This window comes from Haliaeetus albicilla, chromosome 10 (assembly GCF_947461875.1).
Source record: "Haliaeetus albicilla chromosome 10, bHalAlb1.1, whole genome shotgun sequence".
Lineage (NCBI taxonomy): Eukaryota > Metazoa > Chordata > Aves > Accipitriformes > Accipitridae > Haliaeetus > Haliaeetus albicilla.
In genome coordinates, this window is record NC_091492.1 from 36284125 (window position 1) to 36294090 (window position 9966).

Here is a 9966-nt window from a genome sequence, read left to right on the forward strand (position 1 = left end):
AAAAAAATACCCAGGGTTTCTTAAAAGTATTATTTATGGAAATACTGTAGTTTTACAGTCCACTGTGAGGTTCCCTTCTGAGGCCAATTGATCACTTACCTTGGTACTTTGGAACCGAAGTTACAGATATATATTAAAATATTAATAATAATAATAATGTACAAAACTGTTTGTTTTTTGCCTTATTATATTATGCAGAAATTTAAGAGGAATTTTTTTTGACTTCTTGTTTTAAACAAAAAAAAACAAAGAAAACAAACTGTAAATATTCTGTTAATATAAATGTACACCAATATTAAATTCTTAACATAGGTAGACTTTATAAAAATGGTTTCTAGAACCACTCTGGTTATTTGTTAACATGGTTACAACTCATACTCTTGTCACAGTCAGAAATTCACACTCAGAAAGCTAAGTACGGCATATATACTTCAACTATGCAAGAACTTGGAGGCAGGTCTTAGTGGATGTTGGGGGGAGGAAGGTTTAAAAAAAAAAAAAAACAACCCAAAAACAACCAACTCGCAACTATGGAGACAGAATGGAAATGGCATGTGAACAGGAAGAAGGATGCTTGTGTTTAACAAAAAAAAAAAAAAAAAAAAGAGAGAGAGACTGAATTTTTTTGTACAAACACAAGGGACAGTTCGTCAAGGAAAGAGAGAGACACACGCTCCTGGAAGGGAATTTTGGTTTCCTACTTTTCAAGCTGGCAAAAGCAGATGGAACTGGCACAGTACCATGCGGCAGACCCTTTCTTTATTTTTTTTTTTCCTTTTTTTTTCTCTTTTTTTGTGTTGTGGGCAGGATCGCTGGCAAGCAAGGACAATTTTCCGTGGACCCCTTGTGCTAATTGTGCAGTGTTCTTATTGGAATCTGTATACAAGACAAAGTAGAATTTTAGGAGTGCAAAAAAAAAAGTCTAATGGTTGATTAAAAAAAAAGAAATTCTGATATATTATCTATAGTACATGAAGACCATAAGCAAATGTTTGTTTCAGTGTGGTTCTGCCTTGAACTGCTTTTTGGCATGATTTATTTTTTATTTCCAATTTTACTTTTCATCCATATGTAAATTTTGCCATGTTTTACTTGCTGTACCATCCCCCCTCCCTTATTTTATTTTTCAGTGTCCATGTTTTATATATCCTGGGCTTTTTCTCTCTAGTTAATTCAGCCATCCGCTACTATTTTCTTGGCTCTGTAACTCTTGTTTCCCCCCCCTCCCCATCCTCCCCCCTGCACCCCCTGTAATTTTAAACATTCAGTTTCCTTGTAGATCAATGAAGATAAATACAACATTGATTTTGGATGAAAAAGGGAGTTGAGTGTTTGTGTGTCGTAGCCAGTGCTGTTGACTCGGAGGCTCATGCTTTATTGACGGCGCTTCGGCGGCTGGGAGGAGGCAGCCGGCGGAAGGGGTTGGTGCTGGGAGAGGGATTTTATTTTCCTTGTAAATCTTGCGCGGCAGAAGGAACGTGGCCCATAAAATGCTTCGGAGGCACTAGTTGTGGCGGGCAGGACTGGGGAGGAGAGCGGCGCTCCTCGGCTCTGCGGCAGCTCTCCCCCCGATCCCGTGGCCTCGGCGCAGGGGGCACCTCGGGCTCTGCGCTGATCCGACGGTCTTCTGCTGGGGGGAAAGGAGGACGGAGAAGGAGGCAGCAGCTCGTTTGAAGGAATCGCGCTGCCGGCATCGCTACGGGAAGGTTATTGCCTCAAGCGCTCTTCTCCACGTGCGTTTTCATTTGCTTCCCCAGCTTTTCCCGTAGGCTGAGAGCAGACATCTGCAGGGGGATGGAAAAGTGCTCCAAGCCCCCTCGCTCTCAGTAACTGATTTAACTGTGGGCGACTGTGCTTTAACAGCATGTTACAGCTTCTGTTTTTAAGTTTGTGTGTGACTAAATTACCGAGCATAAAAAAATAAAATGAAATAAAATAGCAGGGTCCTTAATCTGATGAAAGGAGGCTTAAAACAAAATAGGCATTAAAAATCAGCACCTGCTCTCCCAGCTGAAATCGGAGGAACATATAACACATGGTGGAAGCAAAAAGTGTGCTGGACTCGGCATAAAGATATTTGTAATGCTGGCTCAGGGGGACTGTAATTCTCTCCTGGTGCCGTTGTCCAACGTGGCATCTTGCTTGACACCGCCTCTAACACAGACCTGCGTAAATGAACCTCCCTAACCTCTGTTAGAAGGAATCCGTAGCTGCATCTTCCCGATGCAGATGAGTGCGAGCAAGGGGGTTGTTACTGCACGCTCCAAAAAAAATACAAAAATGGGCCGTACCCTTTGGAAGGATTTGGTCCGTGTATGATTTAAAAAAGTGAGCATTAAATCAATGCCATGCTCCCCTGGCATTCCTGAAGGATTGCTTATTGCAGCCACACCGGTGCCAGAAGAATTCATCATGACTGATGTTGTGGCAGTCTGAATATTAAAAGAAAATCAGCGGTTTGCCATTTGCTGTATTAGGAGGCATTGCTCTTACGCTTTTGGAGGATGACCCATCAATAGTGCTGCACTACAGTGGGATTCCTGCGGAATTACGCAGTGCCGAGCATCAGCCTTCTCACAAAAAGGTTCATCGTGATTAATGGTATTATTACCTAAACAGAGAAACTAATTAATTCAGCCTTATTCCTTTAAGCCACCCCAGCTGAGCCACCTTCTGCTAAAAAGAACTGGTACAGAAGGACTTCCTGGGTTTTATGCATTTCTACCACCGTTGAGTTTTCATTTTGTGCAGTTTTTACCATTTTTATTCTACTTCCGGCCATCTCCCTAGAGACTTCCCCCAGTCACCGACAAAGGGTGGGATATAGCAAACGACTGACAGTGGGAGGAAGAGGATGGGATTTGTAAGGCTCATTGCTTGCCTCAGGCAACCTATTTTTAAAAAGATGCTCAGGAAAGCGTAAGGAGGGAGACCAGCTCTTGCACTTGCGTTACCTTTTGTCCGGAACACGATGCCACGCGCTACCGCAGCTCGGTGGAATGAGATTTGGTGTGCACCCACTTCAGTTAATTGGGGCCAGTGTTGGCCTGGTTAATGAATTAGACAAACAACCAGGAGATCATGGAGCGAGGGGAAAAGCCAATCTGTAAATCTGTAATGAGTTCTCAGATCACTTGTCAAAAATACTGGGTTTTGACAAAAAGATCTAGTATTTCGCTAAAAAGCGAGCTTTATTGCCTAAAATAAGTATATGGGAATTGTCCATTCCAGCTGTTATAGATACCATAAATATTTAGTTATTGGTTAATTGGTTTGTCTAAGTTAGACAAACAGAGGGTTGATGCAGGGGCACCCAAAGACTCTGCAGCAGCCTGAGCCGCCGCCGTAGGATCTGCAACGCCAACGTCGCCCGGGTCCGGAGGAGGGAAAGCACAAGCAGTCAACTAGACAGAAATGTAATATCCCGAGAGCTTAGGCAAGAGCGAGACAAAACAGCTTTGCTTCGGGCAGGGTAGCAAGTGCCAGAATGAGAGAAGAGGTAAATCAGTGGTGTGCAGCTCGGGCTCGAGCCGAGAAGCTGTCGGTGGTGGGGAAAACAGGGTTTGTGTTTTCTTTGGCTCGTACTGAGCAAAAGAAAAAAAAAAGGAAACCTTTCCTTTACCTCCTTCAGGAAATTCCTTTTTGCCAAAGTCTTAGGAAAATAGTTGTGTTGCAGGGGCGGGGCGGGGCGGGGGGAGATTTTGGTAATCTTGTGAGAGACCAAAATGGCATTGCCCGTCAGGGAAACCTGGGCTTCCCCAGCGCCGGGGGCTGCTGGGTCTTTCCCTGCACACACCTTTCCCAGTGCGGCTTGGTGTCCCTTTGCACAGGCAGTTTGCTTTGGGAAGAGTCTAGCCAAGGAGAAATAAAGAGCAACGGGGCTTTGGCAAACAAATTCAGCACTTTAATCCTGGGGAGCTGGTAGCCCAGGGCTTAGCTGGGAAACACGGTGCTTTGGGAAGAGCGCGGCGGGTCGTGGGCTCAGCCTTGAACAGGGCATCACTGCGGGCGCAGCAGCGGTGTCTGGGGGACCCCCCTCATGTCCACCCGTGTCTGGCACGACAGCATCCCCCCGCTGAGGCCGCAGCTCTTTCATACCACCGAGATGGATATTTTGTCAGGAAAAAGCCTTTCCCAGTAGCACGCTGTATTATGTGAAACCAAATAAAAAGCAGGGAGCAGGAGAGGGCTGTAACAGGCCTAAATTACAGGCTACCATTTCTGAACATAAAGGGGAAAAAGAAAAATCAAATGGTGTTTTGAAGTTTCACTTGGAAAATATTTTTTTCGAGGCCTTTGAGGGATGTGTGCGCAAAGGAAAAGGGTCATCTCCCCTCGCCCCAGCCCCTGCCGCTGCGGCACAGCTGGAGGCCTCCGACGGCAGCGGCTGGGACCTCCTTGCAGGTGTCAGCACGGCAATTTCTTTGTCTTCTCACAAAAAAAACCTTCTGCTCCATTAAGCTTCCCTAATTGCTGCATTTATCATCAGCCATTTTCTGCTTGTTCTCTTCCTCATTCAGCGAGGATGTGTCAAAATAGAGATATACGCCGCCGTCCCTCCCGCCGATGAAGCTGTTCGGCAGGCACCGGCTGCTCAATTGGCCGTTTAGCAGAAGGTCCCTCATTACCGGCTCGACGGCAGCTTGCGTGTCACACAGATCACAGCAGCCGGGCCACGCTGGCCGGGTGTCAGGCCCTTTGCACTGAGCCTTGATAAATAGCTGAAAAGAGAATAATAGAGGTCTTATTTTTTGACTCAAAACCCAACCGGCTTCATCATCCTCCTCCGGCTCCTGATAGGAATTCACGCAGCGAACTGCAGCTGCCCGCAGCGGGGTGAAGCCCTTCATCTCCCCCTCCCCCCCCCAAAAAAAAAGCAGTTTGAGGAGCGGAGGATGTATTAGACACCCAAAGGAGACCAGGGCCCGGGTGACACCCACGTCGGCTTTGGTCACGCACCGCACGTCCTTGCCAACGGCAGGAGGAACCGTGCGAGAAAAAAGCTGCAGCTCAGCCAGGGCAGGCAGGTTGCTGCCGCTGTTTTGCAGAAGAGCTGTCGCAAAATAAGAAGTCGTAATAAGCTCTTCTGCAACGCTTGCTCACTGTTTTATCAAAGCGCTTTTGTTGAATATTATTTCAGGAAAAGGAAAAGCCAGTTAGACACCGAAGGAAGTAACCGGCTTTTCATAAATGCTCCGCTCCCTGCTGCAGCCTCTCCTTCTCTTCAGCACTTCCAGCCGATGGAGAGCCAGTGCCCAGCGATGCTCCCCGGCCACTCCGGCAGTGGTGGGGTCGCTCAGAGAAAAATTGCAAAACAGAACTCTGGGCAAATCCAAATTCAAAGTGCTGGCCAGTGAGAAATGCAGTGGTGGGGAAGCTTTTAGGTTTCATTATTCAAAAATCTCTCTTTTCATTTTGAGTGCTATAAAATAGCACTCAAAAAAAAATTTTCTCCAAAAACCCTGAGACAAGTGATTTTTGAGAGAAAGGCAGTTTGTTGAAATAAGAAAGGAATGAATAATTTTAACTGGAGAGGGAATGAGCCCAGCTGAGCACCACATCGGAGCCTTGTGCTGGGTGAGACCAAGCCTGAGGGGGTCGGGATCTCTTCCACATTGTCTTAATGATACCAGGAAAGTGGAGATGCTGGAAATCCTTTTTTTAATTGTACCATGAGGCAAAGATCGTCTTCTGTCCCATGTCCCTCTACAGCTTGGAAAGTCCTTTCATCCAGGTCAATGGCTCTTAAAACAGAAATGCAGGAACCACTATCACCTGTAAAATCCTTCCTGGGGGCTTGCTGAATTACCGTCACAGTAATGCAATGCTTTGGCCAATGCAGTGCTTTGGAAGGAGGATGAAAGGATTTAAGAGTGTCTCCTTAATGGCTTGTTGAGTGAAAAAGCTGGAAGAAAACTGACCTAAAGCATTTTAGGTTCCCTTCTGGAATCTCTATTATTCTTTGCATTTCACCAATGTGAGCTGTAAGCTGAAAACCTCCTGCCTGCTTTTAAGGATGCATTCAGCCATTTGTGTGTAGATTCCCACAAAACCCATTAGGATGCAGGCAGCCATACCTTGTCTATCAGCCAACAAAGGACTAGCAGAAAGAGAGAAAATAAGTGAGCAAATTTCCTGCCGTATCTCAGTAACAAATAGCAATACACACCACCATCAAGGCCACTGTGAAGATCAGCTGCCTTTCCACCTGCCTGATAATGGTGATGGGTGCTTGGTCACAGGCACTGAGGGCTTCTACACCTACTGTGGAGCGAACAAAGGAAAAGGGAGGAATTATATGGTTTGGGGTTTTTTTTATTTTCAAAACTAAGATGGCTCGGGATTTTTGGTTTGTTAATAGATACCTAAGAAACTACAGCGTGTGAAAAATGACTGACAAGGGAACCTGATCTGATTGGCGGTTTGCACTAAGCCCCTTTGGACAGGGGAGGTGATAGTACCATAAAATATACTGTTATGGCTTCCTTTTAAAAAAAACCCACACCTTAACTCTCAGCACGTATCTCTTAACTCTCAGTGGTAGCCCCGAAAAGGCTAAAAGCCATGCACTGCTGTCATGGGGCTGTACAGGTTAACCACGTCTGCAGCTGAGAAAGCAGGGATCGAAAGCAGTCCAGCTATTCAAGGAATTAATTCGGCTGGTGGGGATGGCTCTGGAGGTCATGCACAGCCAGATTAGCCTTTCCTGCCGTGTCCTGTGGAGTTTCACTGATGAAACTCTGCAGAATTTAAAGGTTAAGCCTCAGGCACGACCCAGCTACCTTCCAGTCAGACACAGGATCGATACCGTGTCTCCGGCCGACAAGTCAGGGCAGCGGGCTGCCAACGGCACATGCCCGGGGCACGGCAGAGCAACAGGAGGAACCGGACCCCCTCCCACCTGCGTCTGCAAAATCCACGCCGGCCGATTTGGACCGTTCCTGACGGATCCTGTGGGCAAAGACACCGTACGGTTTTTCTGCACCCTGCCTCCATTGTGTTCACTGGATGACTTCACACAGCCAGACATGGCCAAAAATGTGCCTCTGTGAACTAATGAATTGGTTTAATTGTCTGCCAAACCTGAGAGCAGCCAAAAGTAACAAATTAAAGTTTACAATCCTGTGGTCTCATTTACAAGGGGATAATACAGCAACTGTTTATTTTGTGAGATGTTGGAGTGAGTCGGGAGAAAATTACAGCCCCTATGTAATATTAATAATAATCATCATCATAAAAATACTTTTAATAGCAAACACCGATAGTTGTTTTGCTCCATTAACTTGCACTATTGTTTCAGCCCGTCTGGCTGCCGACTCAGCAGGGCAGGGGGTGTTGATTCCCCGGAGGCAAAACTGGCTTCACAGCCACAACAGCTGGATTCGCAGCCACGGCATGGCTGTAGCGGGGCAGCATCCGTGCGAGGATCTGCAGGGCCACAAGATGCTTTACGGGGCCGGGGAAAGAGCTCCAGGGGAGGAAGGCGATGCCAGGGTGCCTGGAAGCTGCTGGGAGACTTCGTGGCCGATGTGCCCAGCCCGGAGGGGACAGGCTGAGGAGGGAGGTGGGAGCAGCAGCTCTGCGGTTTTTGGAAGACGTGCAAGCTGCACCCTTTGCGAAGTCAGCACGGCCCCAAGGGACGGAGGCGCAGGGTCAGCCCGGCATGAGCCCCAGCTCAGACACCACAAGCCAGCGACCAAGTGAAGCGGGTGGCGACGTCTGCGCCGGGCGCGGATAATTTCAGGCTTTCAGCCTATTTCGAGCTGCCGCACCAGGAGCCCCGACTGCGCCGTACCCTCGTGCGCGGGCTGCCCAGCGCTGGGACACCCCGTCTCCTCCAGCCCCGGGCTCCAGAGAGGCGGGGGCTTGCAAGAGGGGCTTTGGCACGAGGGAGGGTCCTAAATATGGGAAAACTGCCATAACTGTCTATTTTTTCTGCAAAATAGATGAGGCCCGTAGGAAGCTCAGCAGCTGGGCGAACGGCTGTGTCGCCAAAGGCAGCTGAACGGGAATGCGAGAGGGGGAAAAATAAATAAATACGTCCGTACATCCCCATGAAATGAATCTCTCCCCATTCAGCCATTTCCCTTTATTTCTTCCTTTTAGAAGCAAGGTTATCGGGTCTAACATCACATCCAAACATTTCAGCACTAGCATTATATGGGATGCTCCAAGGTCAGCGCCTGCAGCTGTAAACTCATTAGTCTTGTCTTTTGTGAGAGAAGAAAGCCTCTTCATTCCTCTCTCGCCCCCTTCCCCCCTAATTAAAATTAAAATATTTCCTGGCCAAAAGTCATTTCTGCATTCATTCATCTCAATTCTTTTCTGTTTGGATAAACCACCCTCTGGTACTCCGAGGGTGTTATGTATACAAACTATAAACTCTTAATGGTCCTGCAGTGTGTTATGACTGGCCTAAAGAGCTAAAGCAGGCTCCGAAAAAAGCGGTTCTTGGCAACGCCGTGTATGGAGTTCAGGCTCATCAGTCATATGCAATTAGAGATTAAAAGTGCTTGATGGACTATAGGGGAGACCAGCACGGAGGGAGATTAGGAATGTAGGAGAGAAAAGGCAAACAAAAGCTTTTATCTTGGCGCAGCAGTTGCTACTACAAAAGCGGCGACGGGAGGACGGTCCTCGTTTTTCCGGAGGCGCCCGCAGCCTTTCTGGGCTGGAGGGCCCAGGCGTGCCGATCGCAGCGCCCCATCTCCATCCTGACGACCACCCACGTCTCAAGCGGGGCGATGCAAGTCCTCGGGGACCACCGGGGCCGGCGGCCGTGGCTCAGAGAGGGCACAGCAAGGCTGAGCTCGGGAGGAGGCTCGCGCCGCAGTCCGGGCTTTCGGGATCCTGTTGCTAACTGCCCACCGACACAGCGCCTGGCAAACCTCCCCCCCCAGCTGCTGGCAAGGGCCAATCGGCCCAAACAGAAGCACCTGGGAGGCATCAGGAGCCTGAAGGTCTTATGGGGATGGGGAGGGAAGAGTGACTCTTCTTTCTAAAGCAAAGGCGTGTTTCCCAGTTGGGGTCCTGCTGCTTGGGAGGGGAGGTGGCTGGTTGATCTGTAAACCTTTCAAGAGGTTTGCGGCTATTTATTGCCTATGTTTTGCTGAGGGGGGGGGGTCTGCTACACGCTGAAACAGGCTGTTGGGGCAAGGCAGCTCCCTGCTGACACATCACTGCCTGGATGCACCCAAGACGGGCAGGAGCAGGACACAAGAAGAGGTGAGATAAGCAGTTGGGATAGGCAGGGACCGTCTCCCCCTCTCCTTCTATACCTTCAGTCTATGCAGCCTCTCCAATTTTAGGCAGGCTTAAAATGTTGGGCTAGCGTGGGCTACAGGGGGACATAGAAATGCTTTTTTTTGCCAGCAGAGAAATGTTTGGGTTTGCAGCCTGGAGAAGGTTAAGTTTTTAGGCTATCCAGAGAGAGCTCAGCCAGAAAGCCCAGCTAATCTAGTGTTGAATACGCCTTGGAGAGGCCCGCGAGACAATACATTTTTCCTTGCGGTGAAACATAGTTGTTTTGTTAACAAGATTTGTTTTGAGCTAAGAAAATGCTTGGCCCTCACTGGAAGGGAAAAGTGTAGATGAGCTGGGTAGGGCAGTCTTGACCCCAAGGTGAAATGTAGACCAGTCACCGAGGATTAAATGCCCTCCTTGCCATCACAGTAACTGTGTGCTGGAGGCTTTTCTGCTCCTTATCAGGACTCAGAGCACCCTCAGGGGTTCAGTGCCCTTTGCTGGGTCACTGACTTAGTGGCAAATTAGGGGAAGGGCTCCATCAGCTGAGCTGCCTGTGTGGCCCGGGAGGTCTCCTATGGAAACAAGGATGCAGCTTAGCCTGCAAAATGGCGTGAGACTTCAGCCTTTCTTCTCCGCACCTCCAAACACCTTTGTGCTTTGTGTAGGAGGAAGGTGTGAGACAGCTCTTCCGTACACAGTGGTCACTGCAGTCCAATAAAC